Here is a 23,058-nt window from a genome sequence, read left to right on the forward strand (position 1 = left end):
TGTAGTTTGAATTTTCCCTCTTGGAAAGCTGGTTTCACAGAATTAAAATTAAGCAAATGGCACCATTTGGTCAGCAGATGCCATATGTTCCACAGAGCTCTCAATTGCAAAGCAGTCTGCACAGAGGGCCATCATCACTGCAACTGCACAAAGCTCTCAAAAAAATATATCTATTAGCCTGGTGGGACCTGAAATGCATGCAGGCTACACTTTCAAAGGCCACAGAGGAATCGTATTTAGCCCTTATTCTATTTGGGCTATAGGGGAAGTGGGTTTTCTTTCCTCTCACTAGACATAAGGCTATAAAAGACTTTCAAATGTGGGAGAGCTGAAAACAGACTATGATCTCTTTCTGGTCCCACATTCAGTCCATCTCCTACATAAAGTGTACAAAGATAAAAAAGTTTATGAAGTGAAGCGGTTAATAAATTTTTGTAACCATAAACAAAAGCCTTGTTGTGGGAGGTCTCTTCTTACCTGAAACTGAACCTTCCTGTCAGCACAGCAAAGGCTGTTCTCCCTACACAAGGTCTAGACAGGCAAATAGACCAAGGTCTTATTAACCAAGGACATAGCCAAGGCAGTGATTTATGCAGCACAGATGGTGTGTCTTCCTTTAATGCATACAAGACTTTTACCTTCAATAAGTAAAACTAAACTGCTGAATTTGAAATCAGCAGGTATTTTGTAACAGACTTGAAGTTGCTTTTAGCTTTGCTTTCTTTGAAGACAAACTATTTTGATTCTTTCAGCAAGAGTTGGTCATGTCTTAGCATGACAAGTTTGGGGGCACACGAGATGAGGTATTTGTACTGATTGTAGTCCTAAGAAGAGGTTTACCTCTCGTACGTTCACTGCTCTTGCTGTTTTTTCTGGTGTACCACACAAGTGCTTCAGGAACAGAAACAAACATCTTATTTTCATGTGCTTTGTGTGACAGATATGAAACTTTACTGTAAGATGCATAATGTAGGGATTATCAAATACATGGCAAAAGAAGAAACATTTCCATGAACATATTTCAGGTCAGAGCTAGGTCTTTGTGGCAAAGCCTTCAAGCTATTCCACAATATTGTGCAAAGCAGCACCTAATTTCCAGCCTCCTCATTAATGACAGGACCAGATAGCTACCACACAGATCTCCAGGCTAAGCAATCTCTCCATACTTTGATTTATACTACTCCTAGGATCAGATTTCTGTTCAAAAGGAAACCAATTTTAAATCAGAGGCAGGATCTAATAGAGACTGAACATCTTCACCACTATGAGGAGTGCTTTGCTTTCCACTCTACCCGGAATTCTTTGGACTTTCTAACACAAACAAATAACATAACCTCATCTAAGGTCCCTTTCCCATGAAAGGTTGGAGCAGATGGCCTTTCCAGGCCCCCTCCAACCTGGGCTGGTCTGTGATTTTGTGATTCTGTGAATATCACAGTTCAATTAGTTGCACCACATTTACTATGTGTTGAACACAAAGTAAAGCTACTTATGTCTTTCTCTGGCATCAGATTTTGTGTGCCAGTCAATTGTAAAATATATTACTTGGTCCTCAGAGAGAGATGTCATACCTCAACAGGGACATTTATCTTTAAGAGAAAGTGCTAGGTTAAAACGACATATCCTTTGGTGCCTCTTAATATCCAGATTAAAAACTGAGGAAGGTTTCTCTCCTGTCTGTTTTTTGCATGTTTATTAACTTGTTTCCCCACTTTCTTACCTCACTATGGAACTGGGTAGCAGGGAAAAAAAAAAGTTCATGCAGATTTACTTGTTCACTGAATGAAGTTCCAACCTTCAGAAAGATGGAGTTAGAAGGAAATATTTCACATATGTTAGTAACAGCAATAACAGCTACTCAGAGATCCACATAATCCATCTTAGCCATTTATCACTTTCCCACCCCTCTATGGGATTTAATTGGAGAGGTACTCATGACTTGTTAGCTCCACTGCTAGTTCTTTTGAGTTCAGAAGATGTCCAGAATAGAAAAAAGCTCACCTCCTAGTAGGCCTGAGTCATAATGATGAAAAGCCAATACTGCCAGTAGCCCTGGCATACATATTTACTACAAGATTGAAAGCAACCTCTGCAGATACTCTAATTGTCAGAGCTTCCTGGGCCTCAAACACCTGATGGCTTTGCCCAAGAATAACATGAAGACAGAATTACATCATTAAAGAAGACCATTACGCTGTGTTGGGAATGACTGCTGTCTAACATGTAATGCAGTTAAGTGAAGTTCACCAAACAGATGCACTGGAAACATGATGATCAGATTAGCTGATGCCCATGTGGTATGCTGAAGGCTAATCAATTTCAATGTGAGGGCTCGGAAAGAAAGTTCTTCCCATGCATCTCTGATTCAGCCTTAACCCTGTCCTACTTTTCTTCATGTTCTTTTCCCCCAGAACAGGATTATTTCTGCATTGTACAGTTTTATTATCTGAAATTAAAATTAAAATCTTTATGGACTTCATAAAGTCCATAATTTCCTGAGTAATCTGGTGGCCTTCTAGAATGAATTGACTGTGGTGGATTAGGGAAGAGCAACTGATGTGATGTATCTTGACTTCTGCAAGGCCTTTGAAAGGTCTCACACAACATCGTTATTGCTAAATTGGAGAGATATGGGTTTGATGGATGGACTGTTTGAGGAAGGAACTGGCTGGATGGCCACATCCAAAGGGTGGCTCATTGTCCAAATGGAGACCAGTAACAAGTAGTCTCCCTCAGGGGATTGGGATTGGTACTTTTTTTATTAATGTCAGACAGCAGGATTGAGTGCACCTTCAGCATCTGTGTGACACCAAACTGAGTGCTGCAGCTGATTTGCCAGAGGGAAGGGATGCCATCCAGAGGCACCTTGACAGGTTGGAGGGGTGGGCCCATGTGAACCTCATGAAGCCCAACAAGGCCAAGTGCAAGGTCCCGTATATGGGTTGGGGCGAGCCCCAGTATCAGTACAGACTGGGTGTTGAATAGATTGAGAGCAGCCCTGAAGAGGAGGACTTGGGGATATTGGTGGATGACAAATTAGACATGAGCCAGCAACGTGCGCTTGCAGCCCAGAAGTCCAACCCTACCCTGGGCTGCATCACAAGAAGCATGGCCAGCAGGTTGAGGGAGGTGATCTTCCCCTTCTACCCCACTCTGGTGAGAACACACCTGCAGTTCTGCATCCAGCCTCTGGTGTCCCCGGTACAAAGAAGACATGGACCTGTTAGAGTGGGGTCAGAGGAGGGCCATAGAAATTACCATAGAACTGAGGGCTGGAAACCTCTCCTATGAAGAAAGGCTGAGAGAATTGTGGTTGTTCAACCTGCAGAAGAGAAGGCTCCTGGGAGACCTTACTGTGGTCTTTCAATTCATAAGGAGGGCTCATAAGAAAGATGGATAAAGACTTTTTACCAGGGCCTGTAGTGATACTAAAAGAGGGTAGATTTAGATTGGATATAAGGAAGAAATTATTTTGTGTGGTGAGACCCTGGAACCGGTTACACAGAAAGGTCGTGGATGCTCCATGACTGGAAGTGTTTAAGGTCAGGTTAGACAGGGCTTTGAGCAACTTTATCTAGTGAAAGACCTTCCTGCAGGGTTGGAATTAGATGATCTTTTGAAGGTCCCTTCCAACCCAAACCATTCTATGATTGTATGATTCTATGATACATAGTCCTACTGTATGTGTAAGCCATATATATGGGTTGTGCTTACAACAAGGATGATATGAATCTGCTTCAGATAGTATGAGCTGAAGCTTTTAGAGTTAGAGGTTGCTTATCCAGGTCTAATGAAGGTACCATCAAAATCTGTAATTATATGTATGAACTCTGAGAGAACTGCTGAATTAACTGATAATTACTACACATGGTACAATAACCTTTCCTGTAGACATCTTCTGCTATTTCTATTAGTACCCTGACATTTTCATACTCCTGCAATTTCTGTTTATATCATCAGTTTAAAACATTTTAAAGCTATCTGCAAAACTAGTCTATAATTTGGGTTTTCAGAGTGAAAGACTGCATTCTGTTCCCAGAAAATGAGGATTTTACATTAGGAGCTTTCTGCTTAGAATCTTCTCTCTCTGCTATGACTGCATTCTCAAGCCTCTTATTATCGCCATGAGGCTTTTCTTGCATCAGCAGTCTCTTGAGTTCCCCTTATTTCTCCAGTGAATAATTTTTTTTTTAGTTATTTTATTTAAAAATGTCATTTAGATGCAAACACCATACTAGGCACTTCACAGAAACAATCTACAGACTTCCTTCTTAGCAGAGAGGGACTCTTCAGATCAGGGATTTAACTGAAGAAGTTGAAACTGATCTTTTAGCACACTTGGCATGGTTAGTATTCTTTACAGAGAAATATCAGCCATTGATTAGATTTGCACAGCAGTGTGTCCAGCCATGCACAAACACAAACTGTGAACAGGATTGGAAAATCTCATTGTGGATTCTGAAAGCTAGCTCATACGCCTAAGTCGTCATCTCTGTTAAATGATATCGCATGCCAATAGGTTGCATGCATACATTTGGTATTTAACTAGATTTCAGGGTTAAAAAAACCCAATAGATGTTTAAATATCTATAGAAGTATAGAGAAAAGGAATGTGGACAAACACATTCAGAGAGGAGTTGTTTACTGTATAAGTTATTCAGAGTCTCATTTCTGAAGCACAGCTTAATTCTTTGGATATACCTGAGACAACTGGTGAAGGTGCAATTATGTTGCTCGGCAAGTAAGCACCAGATGTCCTACTTCTTGAAAAGAACTGAGTGTCACTTTTGCTACCTGACATTGCAGACCAGAACAGCTGTAATGCATAACACACTGGCACCATGTACACACATCAGAAAGAGGGGCAAATGAGTGGCATAATTTATCAAATGTGCTATTTTAATTAGGAATTGAATTTTGTCCCTATTTCATTCCAGAACCATCTTCTTAGCTTGAGTAATTTTTGCCTTCCAACTACAATATTCCTGGGCCCTTATTAATTCTCCTATGTCCCCTCTCAGCTGTATCTGAAAAAGGGTTTGTGGGGTTTGTAAGGGAGACCAGAGCAGGGAATTCAACAACTGATACAACTGGGCAGGAGGCAGAGGAAAGGCAAAGGACAGTAGGACCAGCAAAAAAACCAGGATGCACAGCAGATGTGTAAGTTGGATTTGCTGTTGCAAAAAGCATCCATAGCCATTTTATATATTCAATTGCATCAAAAATAATTTATTTTTTAAAAACTCTAAAATTTATTTGAAAGCTATTTGTTTTCCAAAATTATTTCCATTATTTACCTGTGTTGTTCTCCGTTTATGAGTTAGGTACATATCCGAGGCTTTGCAGTCACACAAACATGTGCAATGTACACACAAAATCCACCTCTTTAGCAAATAGTGGTGTGGAATATATATGTGGTTTGCATAAAGGTAAACACTTCATAAAAACTAAAGTAGTGGGGAACCCATTCATTCTGGTCCTGATTCTGACAACCAGAATCTACGTATTATTCCCTCCAGGACAAACTAAGCCTAAGAAATTATAACTTGTCTAAATAAGTAGAAGTATCTAACACTTGGTTGAACTGTCCTGGCTGCTGTCATTGGTGCATTAACTGGGCACCCCAAATAGCTTCACTAAGAGATGCAAATACTCCAACACCTGGGTAACAGTAAGTCCAGAAACTGAGAATTCCAAAAGCCATCTGTTATATGGCCCCTTTACGCTCTATTTTTATACCTAAAATGTAACAAACCTGAATAAGAATCAGATTGCACAGTTTTGAAATAACTTTTTGTCTTACACACACTTAAAGACCTAAAGAAGCTGCATGAAAACTCGTATTTGTATCTGCCAGGAACAGCTGAAACTTATGAGTGACTAAGCACAAAGGGATGTGTTTCCGGCTTGGACTGGAAGTAGAGGAAGATGCAGGACTGAAGTGTTCAGAACTAGAACTTTATACAGACACATTTAAAATGCAATATATCACAAATCTAGGCTCAGTAAACAGGGTACAAGTCTACCCTTACCCTACCAGCTGAAAATGGGAGACTTGGTCTGCCGCTTTTCACCTCCTCTTACCAAGGTTCAAGGTCCTCTGGTCTGATTCCTGCATAGCCTGCTCCAAAATCTTTTACCTCTGACAACTAGTCTGCAGCCATCTCACCTCCCCAGTGAAATAGTTTATTGTCTTACAGTTGTTTACAATCTGTTGCTAGGGCATGAAAAATGGTACTTGCAGCTGACAAACTCCAGGAACAGCTGGAATACTTGGGTGATTTCAAGTTAAGTACCATTTACTCTCTACTTTCACAACTAACCCGTATGTGTACATGCAGGTATGTTTCGCAGTGCTTAAAATGTGAGTGTGAATTGTGGGAAGATACACAAGGCCCCAGCAGGCATTCACATGGAGAGGGAGAAATGTGAAATAAAGGTGCCAAAGAACAAGCTATAGCTATGTCCTGCTGCCTCTAGCAGATCTGTGTTTGAGAGGATTAAGTAAAGACAGGATGGAGAGCTGGTATATAAGTTACAAAACATACCCGGGTGGATTCTGATTCTAGAGTCCACAGAATGCAAAGCAGCCGTAAGACAGTGAAGCAGCCCCTTAGAGCGCGCCGTAGAGGAGCCAGTGGTCAGTGGACACCAACAGGGCACATAGCAGTGGGAGAGAGGGTCTGATGGTAGATGCAGACTTTTGGCTGGAGGCTTTGGATCAGAACTTCTTGGACAGTGTTCTCTGAAATATATCTGGTCTAAGCACAGGGATATACAGACAGGCAGGCAGAAAGACAGAATCCACCCACATAAAGGGAAATGGATTAGGTTAAAAAAGACGTGGAAGTTCTTCAGAAAATATGGAATCTGAAGAAAAATATGTTGTTTGGCGCTTAATTTTTTTAAGAAGTTTTAGAACTGGACATCAATAAATAAAAAAAAAGAAAAAAAGGGGAAAAAAGGGGAAAAAAAATAGTTTAAGATCATTCATGCCTTAAGAGGTTTCTTAGAAAAAAGGATAAAGCAGCAGTAAACAAAATTTTGGCAAGAGGGAAAGTAAAAGCTAAACATATAAAATTCAGTTAAATGGGGAAATAAAAATAAGCAGATAGATTTAGACAATATGTACTGACACTTTTATATTAATTTACTTTTTATATAAAGTTTCTATATAATTATGCTTTTGCAAAATTCTGGAAGATTAAAATATCCAGTTTTGAATAATATATATTTATAAGACATAAGTATATATTAAATCTGCTGTTGGAAACTTGATAGAAAAAAAATAATCATCCTACTGTCCATTATTATATTCCAATTATTTAGGAATGAGAGACGATATTGCACTTGTGAAAGGGAGGGAGGTTTATGTTAAAACAAACAGAGTGAGGTAAGCCAGCTCTGCCACATTATGTCACATAATCGTCATGGATTGAAATCCCTGATTGAATTAGCAAGAATGTGACAGCAGAGTTATACATGGACCAAATCATAAAAGGAGGATTATGCTCTGAAAACAATGAAAAACATTGCAAAAATTACGAAGAAAAACAAGAGTAGGGTAAATATTCCGTTAATGCTCCATCATCAAAGTGAACATGTGGAACATGATGTATAAGCTACACTTTGAAGCACCTTTGATAACTATCAGAGTAGTTAGTGCATTCACAAGGGATCAATTGACTTTTACATCAATAGCATCCTGGTTCAGGACAGAAGACTGAAGTGGCAATAATATGATCAGCAATTTCATATTTGAATAGTGGGAGCCACACAGCAGGGAAAGCTGACATCCTTGTGGAGGGTACACCTTTAAAGGGGAATCCATACATACAGGATGAAGAGGGTTAGAACAAAATAAAAAGAGCTGCTGACAGTATAAAACACTTCCAAGCAGAATGGTTAAAATTGTCTTATTAGATGCTTAAATTTAAAAACATACCACTAGTCTTAAAGAAACAAAATGTGCAAGGAACACACACACACAAAAGAACTATCATGGTTAAATGGCAAAGAAAATAAGTATTAGAAACAAGAAGTCATCCTCCCAAAATGAGTGTCTTTGTAAAACATAAGCACAGAAAAGGATAGAATGTCAAGTTAAATATAAAACTACACTGAGATAAGCTAGAATAGGGAGAAAAAAGTATATTTTAAGGAGAAACTTGCTAAAGGCATGAAAACTAATAATGAAAATCTTCAAATATATCAGAAGAAGGAAACCTGCTAGAGATTCACATCACTGATAGATGATAACCATAAAAGAAGCATTCAGGGAGGATAAGAAAAACAGTTAAATCAAATTTATTTTATGTGTTGTTCACCAAACTGGAGTTAGAGTGTTTTCTAAACAAGGTTCATTCACACTCCTCATAGGTTGAGGTGAAGAAGTGTCCCTAACAGAAGTGTCAGTATAAGAGATTTTGGAAGAAATGGGTACAAGGAAGAGTAACAAATTTCCAGGACTGGGTGGCATTCACCCAAAATCCCTGAAGGACAGAAATATGAAACTGATGAACTGCCACCTGTGGTGTGCAATTTACTCCTTGAATCAGCATCTGCATCTTAGGAAAGCAAAGTGGTAATCCAGTGCTTATGAAACCTTCCTTATTTTTAAGAAGGTCTGTAGAATTCTGCACAGTCTATTTGGAAAGAATTTTATATAGTGAAGAGTATACAAGATGTTATTATCTTTCATTAAAAAAAAAAAAAAAAGAAGGAATCTGGTTTAATCTCTACAGTTCACAATTTGTGTTTTTAAAACTGTCACTGGTTAAATTAAACAGTGTCACAAATGGAATGCCTGAGCAAATATTGCCTTAGGAAGTAGCAATGGCCACGCAAGCTCAAAGCACCTGTCCATCAATGAAAGAATACACTAGCTCTGTAGGAACACGTATTGCTTGGCAAATAAAGGAGGCAAAAAAAATCTTCTTCTTTTTCGTCTTCTATAGGTTGAAAATTTTATAAAGCTCTGCAATACAAAACTTTATCCCTCTCTTTAAACTGCAAAAGCTACCAGAACTCAAAATTTAATGTACGGGGCAAAGAGGAATTGTCTGCCTTTCAGTACAGCACTCCAAGCAATTGGATGTTGGAAAGGTGAAGCAAGCAAAATGGAGTCGGTACTCTTATATATTTTACCTAAATTTAGGGACTTTCAACAAATTAGTAACCTTAATGTGAAAGAATATGCTCTTGAGTTATTAGCACTGTAGCAGCCTATGAAAGAGGAAGGGGAAGGAGTTACATTCATGCTATAATCATCACCTTAACAATTTTTCAGAAGTAAAATGATGCCGTAAGATTTCCCCTCATTCTACTTGGTCTAAGGAATTTCACATATTTCCTTTCTCGAAGGAAAAGAAATCTATACCATGGACAATATATATACATAACAGTTGGAAGAAGATTATTCAAGGAAAACGTTAAATATACACAGACTTATATTTGTAAAAGTATAAATATATTAATATAGGTTTATATATAGTTACATATGAATATATAAATATATAAAAGAAAAAAAATATTTGTAGAGAGACGTCCTGATAAATCTCCACAATGTGTCTGAAAAAATCCAGTAATTTTTATGGATAACTCCAAAATATGTATTACTCTTATCAGCCATCAAACAAAACGCAAATCATTGGACAGAACTGTCGGTAGTTTAAATTAATCTGAATACGAAAAACATGCATTAGGTTGTATCTTTTGTGCTGAGAATAGTTCTTTTATATGAAAGCCATGATCATCATAAATGGCAATTTAAAAAATATTTTTTAATTTTAAAAAACCCAAGACCCTGTGAATTGAAAGTAATAAATGGCATGTAAAGTATTGGGTTAGTCTATTGGCTATACTCCATTCCAAAATTTTCAGAAATACCTTGGAAGCTACTGCTACAAAGAAGGAATGTCCTGACAGTCTTCCTTTCTAAAAAACCTGCTATCAAACACCAAAAGGTAGGAAGAATCCTAGAAGCTTGGTAACTAAGTAGGGAAAATCAACGTAATGGTGTTGCTACATTTGCTCAGAACCAAGGTGGAAGATAGGATATCTATTCCAAACCCTGGCTGGATGCTACAGGTACGCAGTGATCCACAGTGTGCAAGTGCTGAGGCACAGCTACTTGGAGTCATTATTAATGAGTGGAAACGCTAAGATCTGCATGCAAGGATGTGATTAGAGATGAAGATCATAGTTCCCTTAAATGAACAAAAAACTCTCCCACTTCATGTGGAAGTCCCTGCCTTGTGGATGAGAAACAGCAGCACATTCTGCAGATCATCTGTCCCCCCTCTGATCATCTCTCAAAGAACCCATGGATCATGGAAAGATGCTGCCTTTACCATGCTTCTTCCCCCTCTGCCTCTTTAAATTTACCATTTTTAAGGAGGGTTATCTAACTTCAGGCCTGGAAGTGCTCCAAATTCAAGTACCCAAATGCAGATACTCTTGTGGGAAGACAAAATCTAACCTCATCCATTTCAGGGAGAAAAAAAGTGGCTGACTGGTGAGTGATGGAGAATGAGCAGTCTGCTGTCCCAGGTAGGAAGTGGAATAGGGGAAGTTATTCTATGCTTTACTGATGCCTTATCTGACCCTTGAACAAGGCCTGCTCGCCAAATCATTATAATCAGAAAAATGGAATAGGTGATGGCTTCTTGACCAATGTAACAATGCATCTATCTTTGGGTCAGGTCTTCAGCTACTCTCTTCCCCATTTCCCACTTGCTGCTTAAGGTGTATCTGTTCAACTGGTCTCCGGCTTCCTTTCCTCTACACGCATGATTTACTGAGCCTGGCCATCTCACCAAGAGCTGTGACACGGCCTTTGCAGGATTTAGATCTCTTTGGGAAGACTAGGACTTAGCTACCACAATGTAATGCATGACCTGTGGTTTTGACACTCTGAGCACCCACGGTTCCCACCTGGGACCTATACCGAGTTTTATTTGAAGGGCATTGCCTAGGATTGGTGCATGTCCCTATCATACAGAGATGGGCTGTTGCCATGGCACATACAGAATCACAGAATCACAGAATCACAGGTTGGAAGGGACCTCAGGGATCGTCTACGTAGACCTGTGAACTAAAATGCACATAGTCTGATGGAGTCTGGTATAGTCTGTTCCTCACATACCTATATGTAAACAAACTGAATTGGGAAAAACAAAACAAAAAAAAAAAAAAAGAAAAAGATGTCTATACTTTGGCTCTTTTGTGCCCTGAAAAAGATGGTGAAATGAATCACTTCGTATTTATTATGCAGTCAGAGGTCAGAACACCAAAGAAATGAAAAAAATCTCTTGTTGAGGTGTGTTAAAACTACACAATTAAAGGCAACAGGAATAACCGGTTCAAGCATAAAGTAATATATAGAATAACTTATTATTGTTCATTTGGTCCCCTGAATAAGGCAGGAATTGTATTGGAAGAGTTATGGTTTCCTTTTCTTACAGATCGTAAAGAATGTATATACATTAAAGGATCGACCTAAAGCCACAAAGATAATTAATTGTGATGTTTCTTAACTTTGGAATTATTTATTTGGCAGACTTTACTAATTTTTTACTAATATTTTTATTTGCTTATGTACAATATGTGTTCTAGTGCAACTGTCTATCTCTGCCAGAGGTGCCTTTCAGAACAGATTTAAAACCATTGATTTTTGAGATTGATGTGACTGGGTTTTATTCACTGTGAGCTGTATTTGATTGCTTTGAATAATAATAATAACAACAAAAATAGAATATTAATGTTAAAACATAAGCTGTGAGAATAATTCTAAGTGTGGCGATTCTAGATTAACCTAAAACAATATGTAACCATGTGATAGTCAGATATTTATTTTCCATAGTTTTCTTCTATAGTCTGTGTAGAGAACAAGTCCTCTCTTTCGTCTTGGCAAAAAGACACTAATCCTCAGAATCAAGTTCATGATGGGGTAAATAGTTATAACAAAGTCAGTTATACACGTTATAAAGTAACAAGAATGAATACATGTATCATATCTTTAATCTGGAAAAGCTTATATGTGCATATATGTACACTCATACTATACTGCTCATCATAATCTTCCTTTTGATTTTTGAGCGGGAAAAAGTCATATTTTGTTGGCTTAGATTTGGAACAGAGATTCAGCTTTCACCTTCTAAGTCAATGTTGTTTCTAGAAATGCTTCAAATCATTTAAATTGATAAATTCTTTCTCTGACTTCATAGCAAGATCTCTGATATGTCATTAATATTTCCAAGATAGAGAGGAAAAGTCAAAGTCACTCTCCCTTTCTAAAAAAAAATGTTTAATGAAATGTTAAATGTATTTGTATATATTAAGAGTATATCAATACTCTCTCACTCTCTCTCTTTAGTATTTTTTTAGCTGTTCCTGATAATCTAGGGTCATTTTCCAGAAGGTGTCACTTTATCTCAAACATACTCCATGACCTCTGAGCACTAGCTGGTAAGTCATTGTGGGGCAGGAAACAATAGATAGAAACTCAAGATGATTTAAACTACTCCTCTTTAAGAAGTTATTTCCTACCTTGGACAAATACTATAACACAGTGGGACCTCAGTCCTAATTTCAGGTCCCTGTCCCTGAACCAATACAGATGGTCCAGTGTGTAATTTTAGAAGATTTTGCCTACGATTACATTTTTTCTTATTTTCCTATTTTTTTCTTGCAGACGAGACATGATTGCAGTATAGCTCAGGCAAAAACAAGGCAAAGGCCTGAACTTAAATGCAGCTGCCAAGCAAAGGGCAAACAGACCTCTCTCTTAAACAAGTCAGCAAGGTTACATGGCTGCACCATATCAGAGCTGACCTCCAACACTAGCAAACCAACCTCCGGCAGGGGCAGAGGGTGCAGAGATGTTCTCTGCACTCAGGTCCCTGACACAGACATTGCTATACAGGTCATGGGCTTTAACGTGACAGTGTGTCACGATCCGTTATGCGTGGCACAGCCACAGGCCACGTTAAAAACCCTGCCAAGTAGCTGTGCGTGCCATGTGAGCACAGAAGAGCCCTACAGCTGGGCAGGGTCGAAACCTGATTTCTGTCCCCTGGCTGTAACCATTTTTCTCACTCCAGCTGTGTTCGGGTGGTGAGTCATCCTCGGTGCTAAAGGTGTAAGAAGCACACACAGGAACATAAGGAACAGACATTACACAGCTGAGTTGTCAAAACCTCAGTGAGTTTCTGGGATTTTTGTGAAGCAAAAATCACAAGTTTCATATTTAATGTGAAATAGCTTTGAATTCCTTCTACGCAAAAGTCTTAGAGTAGACCTGTGATGTACGAAAGAATCGAGCTCTACAGTGAGGACCTTCAAAAAGTTCTTACATCCATATAATGTGCGTGGGGTTGAAAGGGCTGTGAGGTAGGGATAAGAGGAAAAACCAGCAACTCCCTATATTGGCAATGAGCCTTGGAGCACGTCGTTCTGTACCTGCTGCACTTGGCAGTCGGCAGCAGTGTCCTGACTACACACGATTCAGAGACTCACTGGAAGTGAACAGATTTAGGCTGCTCATTCATTTTGGTACTTCTGAGACAAAAAAAGCAAAACAGATGCCCAGAATGACTAGCATGGCCTGGTATTGCTGGAATATTTATGGACATCTTCTGTCTATACCACTGTAAAGGCCCATATGTAATGTTAAGTCTTACAGAAAAAATCACACTTTCCTTTCAGAGGCCTTGGTTCTCAATCCAGTCTTGGTGAAAATCAGCGAGTGCAGTTTGCTGTGACAGGAAACCACTTCTGTTATTGGAACATCCACGTTCACTGCATTGTATTTTAAGCAGAGGTACCTACCTATAGCAGGGACTCCTGAAAGTCTGAAGAATTATGGTCTTTCCTGTTTTATCAACAGCCACAAAAGGACTAAGTTGCTAAAAAGTAACTTGAAAGCTGTGATGCAACATTTTGTCAGAGGTGATAACTGTATGGGAAGGGCCTGGCTGCGCATATTGATTTTGCTGAAAACTCTTTTCCTTCCATAGGTGCCACCTTCTGCCCTGAAAGTCTGATAAACTTTTAAAAAAATAACCTTTTTTTTCACACAGTCACACTGCTTACACTTCAGCTTGTTAAATATTTTTAAATGGCTTTAATTACACTAGGACAGAGTATTTTTGTGTTTGAGTTGTTGGGTCAATGAAATGTGCATGTGAATTGTTGTATTTTTGGTTCTAGAAAAGGAGGACATTTTTAACTGGTGACATGTTCCAGCCTGCTTTGTTCCTACATACATCTGGAAACATAAAGTTGTTTGTGAATTCCTAGAATATTGAGAAAATATGAAGATGGTGTGGCATCCTTGTAGTCTGCTGGTTGTTGTACTCCTTGCATTCCCTGATTTTGGGATGAGAAGTAAGACAAAGAGGAGAGATTTGGATTGTGCAGACCTGGATTATGTGTGCTTCCAGTTTCCAGCACCTTGTGAGGTCAGGTATAATTTGAACAGAATTAGAACTGCTTGGAGGTATTTTAGGAGCTGGTTCGGTCTGAGGACACACACAGGACAGAAATTAATATTCCTTTTAAGGTGTTAGAGGAGCTGCTTGGTTTTCAGCTAAATAACCACTACTCAGTACCTATTTCAGTCTAGCACTGAGAACACTGTCCTTTGTAGCAGAAGAAAGCTCTAGTTTCAAGGAGCAATGTCAGTGCGTTTTAATACTGCAAATCGGGCGTAGTGGGAGAGAGCTGTAAGCCATTTCTTCTATTTTCTGCTATTACACTGCATTCATCATCACGTCATCTGAGGTTTTTGTTTGCTTTCCTTTGCAGGTTTTGTGAGCCACTCAGGTTATTTTACTCCTCTGATTTAATATTGATTTCGTCGATTCTGTTTTCTGTACTAGCTAGTTAATCGTTAACTTTGTGTAAAGAAGTATTAACAATTATAAGTACAACAAAAATAATGAGAATTCTATCATGTGACTACTATGAAAAATAAACAGATGATGGTTTTAAGAGTCTTCAGAAAACCTGGCATCAGGGAATCCTGGGCAAAGAAGTGGTAGCGGTAAAAAAATGAGAGTCCTTCCCAGAAAATTTATTGAAGGCACAGCAACACTGCTAATATATTTTACTGTACTTAAAAAAAAGCAAATTTTAAAATTAAAATAATTTATTCTTCTATAGACTCTTACAGCATATTTTAATTGGTTACATAGACTATATGTCCAATACGACATCAGACTTTCACGGCTGCATTAAGGTATGAGTCAGTGTGGCCCAAGCTATAGTCCCCTGGCTTGAAAGAATCCTCAGATGTGCCAGGTAAGAATTTCCACTATACTTTTCCACACCTGCCCTCTACGTAGGCTTCATAGCTGGGAACCTCCTCCTGGAATTACAGACTACAGGCTATAGCTACAAAAGCAAGTTACTCTGAAGATCTAAATTTACCTATTGGGTAACTAAAATGGCAGCAAGCCCTGTTGTTGACACACCTCTTTGGCTGTTTCAGTGATTGTAAAAGATAAAACCGAGTTGTTGATATTAGCTGTGATTTTGCTGGTAGCTGAGCCGACTGAAGCTGCTGCCTGTTATCAGGTGACATGCCACAGCTGACTCAGTGCTTGCTCCCAATTCCTTCTGGTTGTGGGTCAAAACAAGTTAGTTTATGTAGCTGCCAGAAAGTCTAAACACATCCTGCTTCATAAATGAGAGAGCTTAAAGCATGTACAAAAGGTCAGAAAGGCAGCACAGCTGTGAAGGGATAAGTTGCTAAGCTGCTGTAAGTCACACCCAGACATACAACCATAGCCTAAGAGCAAATGGTTGGTATGTCACCTCTTCACAACACTGCCCTTGCTGGCTTTCAAGAGCAGTATGAAGTGTAATGCATTATTTCCTGTGGCTCATTCTGCTCATCGGATTGTCATGGGACGTTTCAGGCTATTTTTGGCCTCCTTCTACCCATCACATTGTCAAAGCAATGGGAAGACCATGTGCCTTTCTGTTCTTGTTCCCATTGTTATAATGCAAATGAATTAATATTGTGCCATTCTCTGTTCTCATTATGATCCTTCTTAGAGAAACAGAATAATAGGAAAATGTACCAGTCAGTAAAACCTTCTGTGACAACTCAGCATTGTGATAAAATGTGCTGCAGTACATGTATGTGCTCATTTTGAGGAAACGGAAGATGAGAAGAAAAGGATGGAGAACAAATTAACCCCTTCTGGTAAGTGAAGTTCATAACCCTCTGGAAGCATCTCTGCTTCTCTTAGTTAAAAGACATGTCACAGTACAGAGCACAATCTGTATTGATCCCCAGGGGATATTTTTCCCCTTTGTAGCAAAACAACCCATTAGATAAACAGAGCTTTGTTGCCCGTAGCAACAGAAAATTGCATTCTAGCAGGATGACAATGTATTTTACTTTTGCTGATTTCTTTCGAAGTTAAAAATAAAGATCAGTAGCAAAACAGAAGTACAATTACAATTATGCGTTGCTTAATAAACACTGGAAAACTCCAAGGAGAAAGAACAAGATTCAGCAACAGAATTGTTGAAAAATACAGCTGAAAAATACAGGATAATATCGTAGTATTTACCTGCTGCTTGCTTTATTGACAGCAGTGATAGCCTGTCATTCAGTTATTCCCACCTCTGCCAGACAGCTTGCCACAAAGAGGCTGACATTGGTCATATTATGTTTTCAGACGTTGCTTGACTTAACTTACATGAAATTATATTCCAAAATATATTTCATAGGCTTTTGCTAGCTATGGCATGGGATGTGTACTTTCCTGTCAGTGCTACCCCAAGGAAATAAAATTACAAATGAAACCGATGAAAGAAGAAAAAGCTGTGTGACTGATGCTGGAGGTGTGGGGGTCAACTAGGAAGAGCTATGAGAATTCAGTAAAGTGCCCTAAACAGGCAATCTGAATCCAACCTGGTTGCCCAAGCTCTAGGTTACAGAGTATAACTGGGGTGTTATTAAAATCATGTATTAAATATTTTACTGAAATCTAAAGGAAGGAATAAACACTGAGCTTTCATAAATGAAGGAGATCACTGGTGGGGTTCCTTAGGGGTCTCTGCTATGACCTGTGCAGTTCAAAAAATTCATAAAAAGGACTGGAAAAAAGACCGGGATGAAGAAGTTTCCCAGTGTTAGTAAGTTATTCAAAGTAATAAGAACGACAGTTCACTGAAAACAGTATGAGTAAAATGGTAAAAAAATATCCAGTGGAAATCAACGTGAAGTGATGAACAGGAGAAAAAAATCTGATTCTTATGTACCAATGATAGTCTCTGGACATTTTGCTGCTATACAAATACATGGTTTATCCCCACCTTAAATATTCTTTCAACCTTTTTCAAATCTAGTGTATCTTTTTTTTAAAAAGGGTGGTCCAGAAATGTGTAACCTCAAAGAGAAAGATGAAAGGTATGGAATGGCTTCCATACCAGGAACAAGGAATCGGTAAATAAAGCCTCTTCAGCCAATAAAAGACCTGAGTGAGGGCTGTATAATGGAGAACTGCAGAACTGTGAGTGGCATGGAGAAGGTGGGTAGGGAATGATTAGTTACCATCTCTAACACCACAAAATCTGTGGGGGAATCAAATGAAGCCAGTAGGAGCCTGCTTCAGAACAAACCAAAGGAGGTGATTCATCATGCAATAGGTGAATACTATGAAAGTATTCAAGTGTATTCACAGCCTTGAGCAAACTGGACAAGCTCAGGGGAGATAGATTTGTTGTGTTCTGCGAAATACACATCTGGCTTAGGAATTTCCTAGAGATGGAAAAAGCTGGAAGATGGGAGAGCATTAGACGAAATATCACCATCCCATATTTGTCCTGGGACTGGAGTCTGGAATCCATGTCACCAAACTTACCGTGACTGTTGTAATTACTTAAGCTTTGGTTAAGCTACCCAGGCATGCGCTATTTATTAGATTTAAGCTGATAATGTGGCTGCAAATTTTTTGCATGATAAAAGTTTAGTATCCAAAACCTGTCTTCCAAGTTAGTTGGAAACACAGCTCTTGCATTTAGGAAGGGGTGGATATAGGATATAGGCATCTGGTAGATTTAATGATATGCAACAGAAGAAAGGGGTGAGGCTTTAAATTTTCTAACTTTGTTTTTACTTCCTTTAGAAAAGGCTTTGGAAAACTTTCCTGTTTGTCCATATATCTTAACAGCTCCTTTTCTTGCTGACTGTCTTTATTCCTTGGCTGTCAGACATTTTTAAGTTTTTTTCAAGGAAAGATATGGATGGCATTGGTTGAAATATGACTACAAAGAAAACACTGCAGTGAAAGAGAAATAATATGGGATTTTTTCTAAAAGAGTGAATTGGGGATACTTTGTAATCATCTGGGTTTCTTCAGTTTTTATTATGGCTTAGTTATGAGGCTTTACTTTACAGTAGGGAATAAGCCTTGTATTTTAAAAAAAGCTACAGACACGGTTACATGGATGGTAGGTAGTGACATAAATTGAGATATATTAATGCTGCAACGGGGAGAAAGTCTCCAATAATTCATAAGTCAGGAGGGAATTAGAGGCAATTTCTCATACTCAGTTTAGCAGTAAGAAGAGGCCTGAGAACCTTTTGGTCTGTTTATAAAAACATACAAATAAATTATAGCAAATCAGTTACAGAATACTTGTTGATCTGTTTTGTTTGTTAGAAGCTCAGAGATCCTTTAAAACTATACACAGAGATCTGATAAATGCTGCAAAGCCCACCATTTGTCATTTTTAAAATGTAAGCTCAGGGATACAAGCTACCATTTTAGACTGTAACTTTTTAATAGTCTTTTTAAAATGCATACTTATGGCCCATATGACTCTGAAACAGTATGAAAATGTGGGACACACATTTTTTTAGAAAGTCAGAGGCAAATGTAGGTAACAAATATTTAAATATTTATGTATTTCAAAGAATTCATTATTTTAAGGATAAGATAATGAGTTCCTGGTACATTATTTGAATGCCTGGTTTTATTTTCCTTGATTGCATATTATAATATAACTTCCAGAATCACATTTCTAAAATAAATGCTAGTGCTTATTAATTTAAAATGTGCTTTCTGTGAATATTTTGCAATAATAGCTTAAAAACTGATAATTCATTGCAGTATTTGCCAACCAGAAACCATGTCAATGTGACTGGTGCAGGAGAAATGGAGAGTGAAATTAACTGCAAACTGATGAGATTCTTTTCAGCTAACAAATGTAAAAATCCCACATAGTGGAAAAGAAAAACCTGAAATTGCCTCTAAACTGACTTTAGGGTGATTTTGATCATGATAGAACATGCACTGTCAAAAGCATCTGAATAGGTTTTATATCACATAAGTATTAAAAAAAGCTGTTCTGAAAAAGATCCATAGGCCTATAATCTCTCCAATAATTTATTGGTTTGTGATGGTGTCTAATTAATGCAGTGTCTTTCACACATTTTCTTTTATTTCCTAACTCTCCCGTGGCTGATCATATCACTAAGTTTTTTCTCTCAGTACTCCACCTTGTAATCACCAAAGTACAGAAATTCATTTTTTTCAAATCTTCAAGGGTTTACATTTCTTAGAAACTGAAAGTTTGGTTACATACAGAGTCTGATTCAAATCTGCCTGTGATTCCTTTCATGTTAAAAATTCCCTTCACTTACAGAATATTTTCATAGTCAAAGCACTCTTCTCATAAAATACAGACTGATCACTCTTCCCAATTCTTAACTGATTTACTCCAATGTTGTGGTTCAGCCCCAGCCAGCAGCTAAGCACCAGGCAGCTGCTCGCTCACTCCCCCCACCCCAGTGGGATGGGGGAGAGAATCAGAAGAGCAAAAGGAAGAAAACTCATGGGTTGAGATAAGAACAGTTTAAGAATGGAAATAAAATAGTAATAGTAACAATGGTAAAGGTAATAATAATAATAATGATAATATAATGAAAAGGAAAATAACAAGAGAGAGAAATGAAACCTGGGGAAAAATAAAAAAACCACAAGTGCTACAACCGCTCACCACCCTCCGACCAATGCCACCAGTCCCCAAGCCACAATCACTGCTTCCCCCAACAGACTCCCCCCAGCTAATATACTGACCATGACATCATATGATATGGGATACTCCTTTGGCCAGTTTGGATCAGCTCTCTTACCTGTGCCCCCTCCCCTCCCAGCTCCTTGTGCACCCGGCAGAGCATGGGAGGCTGGAAAGTCCTTGACTAGTGTAAGCACTGCCCAGCAACAACTAAACCATCAATGTGTTATCAACATTATTTTCATACTAAGTCCAAAGCACAGCACTATGCCAACTGTATTGATGAATATTAACTCTATGCCAGCTAAGACTGTGACACCCAAGCAAGTGAGGAAATAGATCTTTTGAATGAGTGGCCATTAACTCAATCACAGGCAATTCACCTGCCAAGAGTTAGAATCAGGACTGGCACACAGACCTTCTGGTTGCTGGCCTGCACAGACTTTGAAATCACACTTGCCTCTACTGCTTATAAAAAGTGCAGGACTCCTCGTGGTAAATAAAGTTTAGCCAAATAAAAACTGATAAAATTATTTTATCCCACCCTTCTCATGGCCACAAATATTCCAGTGATACTTTTATTCATGAGTTAGGCAGTACAATTCAGCTATATTCTTTCCCAATTTTCTTAAGCAGAGCACTGCACTAGTTGTGATGTACTTGTGAAAGGCTGTATTCAACTATGTATATAATTCAGAAAATATCTTCGGTGGCCTAAAATATTCTCCCCAAATAAAATCTGAATTTGTTTAGAATGTGTCGCTTTCATATTCATTTTTAAAATTATTCTGTTCACAGGCAAGAACTTTTTATCCGTGCAAATGGTAGTGCCAGATCAAAACCACTCATGGCTCCTCTGAGCACAGCAGAGGCAGGAACTGGTTCAGAGCCATTATGAACAAATTATAAAAAAGGACTCAACCAGGGCTCAGGAAACAGCTGCTGTGATTGTAATGTGATCCTTTAAAAACAGCAATCCCTGCTCTTCACTAAAGACAACTAGTATCAGTCAGCAAAAAAACCCAAACAAACCATGTGATAAAGAAATTATGGGGTTTTTTTCCACTCTGGAAGGTGGAAAAAAAACAAAGGTTGAAGTGTGTGTGAGTAGCAGGAAGAGATTTGGCAAAAGAACAAGGATCAGTCCCCAAATGATTAAATGGTGACAGCTGAATACAAAGATCACTAAAGTCTGAATAACTTTAGCTTACAACCTTTCTGAGACAGGCTTTTCTCTCTTGGGTCTCTGTAATAATCATGAATGGTTGCCATGGTTATCAATGTGATTTTGACCTAAGAAGTTGATAGCTGGTATGTTTAATAAAGACACAGTACGATTAATAAAGACACAGTACAGCTGATACTCAAGAATGTCCAGGCTTGAAAAACAGAGGCCAGATGCAGAGCTGGAAGTGATTGATTATAATGCCTGGAAAATGCAAAGGATCTATCATTTAGTATGTAGAGGCAGTCACGTAGGAACCTGGTGAGGCGTGAGCATACACATTAACCTTGGTGGTGGGCTAGAACACTGTATTTCAAACAGGGTTTGTGTCACTCAGGTGACTGAGAGCAAACGCAAGCATTGCCTGTTGTACTCAAATGTATTTTTACACAACTTTGGGTTTTCATATTTTACAGTGCTGTAATGCCGTCTCAAGTTAATCGTACTTTTTTGCTATAGGGTATAGATATTCTTGAATTTTAATGTGAAAAATATCACTGGATTAATAGACACAGATTAGCCTTGATCACCACAGTGTACCTGTCATGATTATAGGACTGACAATTAAATAATCATACAATGATTAAATATAATGTTGTGATAATTTATAATTTCAGCTATCCAGTCCAATCTGCTCTTTAAAGCAAGTCTCTTGAAAACAAATCTCATGAAGCTGGTGGAGTTACTTTCACTAATTTCAGCAAACCTTGAAGTGGCACCAAGGGTATTACTGTGACCATCACCTCCTACATTGGTACACGAGTTATAGTTGAGACTTCCCAACATAAGTGAGATATTAGGATTCAGTATACGTTGTTTAGTCTAATTCTATGACCTCTCCTCTCCTCTCCAAGTTCCTCTCTGTCAAGATCTAATCTTGATGTGTTAAATTATATGAAAAGGGGAGAATGGCCCATGATACAGTGGAGACTAGGGCATGTGCCTTCCAAGGGGCTCAACCACCCAAAGGATCTCAAAAGCCACACTCCTCCTTCCTAGTTGTTGACCACCTTTCCTCCCGGAACGATGTCATATGGCAGGTACAGCTCCTTAGCAGAGCATGGTTGTAACTGTGGTGTGGGGTCACAGACTGCACAGGTTAAATTTCTTCATAGTAGCTAGTATGGGGCCACTGCTGAGTGGGGCTTACACAGAGCCGAGACCTTTTCTGCTCCTCACCCCACCCCACCAGCGAGTGGCTGGGGGTGCACAAGGAGCTGGGAGGGGGCACAGCTGGGACAGCTGACCCCAGCTGACCCAAGGGATACCCCACACCGTATGATGCCATCTTCAGCAATAAAACTTGGGGGGGAGGTTGGCAGGGGCACCGCTGCTCAAGGACTGACTGGGCATCGGTTCGTTGGTAGTGAGTAATTGTTTTCGTTTGCATCACTTGTTTTTCTTGGGGTTTATTTTCCTTTTATTTTTTTCCCCTTTCCCTTACTTTTTTTTTAAAAAAGTTATTATTATTTCTTTTTCATTATTAAGCTGTTTTTATCTCAACCCATGAGTTTCTCACTTTTAGCCTTCCAATTCTTCTCCCACCCCACCAGGGGGAGTGGGGAGTGAGTGACTGTGTGGTGCTCAGTTGCTGGCTGGGGTTAAACCACAACGCAGACTGAGTGGAAGGCCAGTGCTGCAGTGCTAATCAGGCAACACACAAACCTGGCACACGCCTTGCTCCCCAGGCATGAGACTTCACAAGTCTGCTTACATTGAATTTTGGAGAAGCGTTTGGGGAAGGTGGGGGCAGCTTCTTTAGCAAGGCCTGTTGTGACAGGACAAGGGGTAAT

The sequence above is a fragment of the Phalacrocorax carbo genome, chromosome 1 (assembly GCF_963921805.1).
Source record: "Phalacrocorax carbo chromosome 1, bPhaCar2.1, whole genome shotgun sequence".
In the NCBI taxonomy this organism is placed as follows: Eukaryota; Metazoa; Chordata; class Aves; order Suliformes; family Phalacrocoracidae; genus Phalacrocorax; species Phalacrocorax carbo.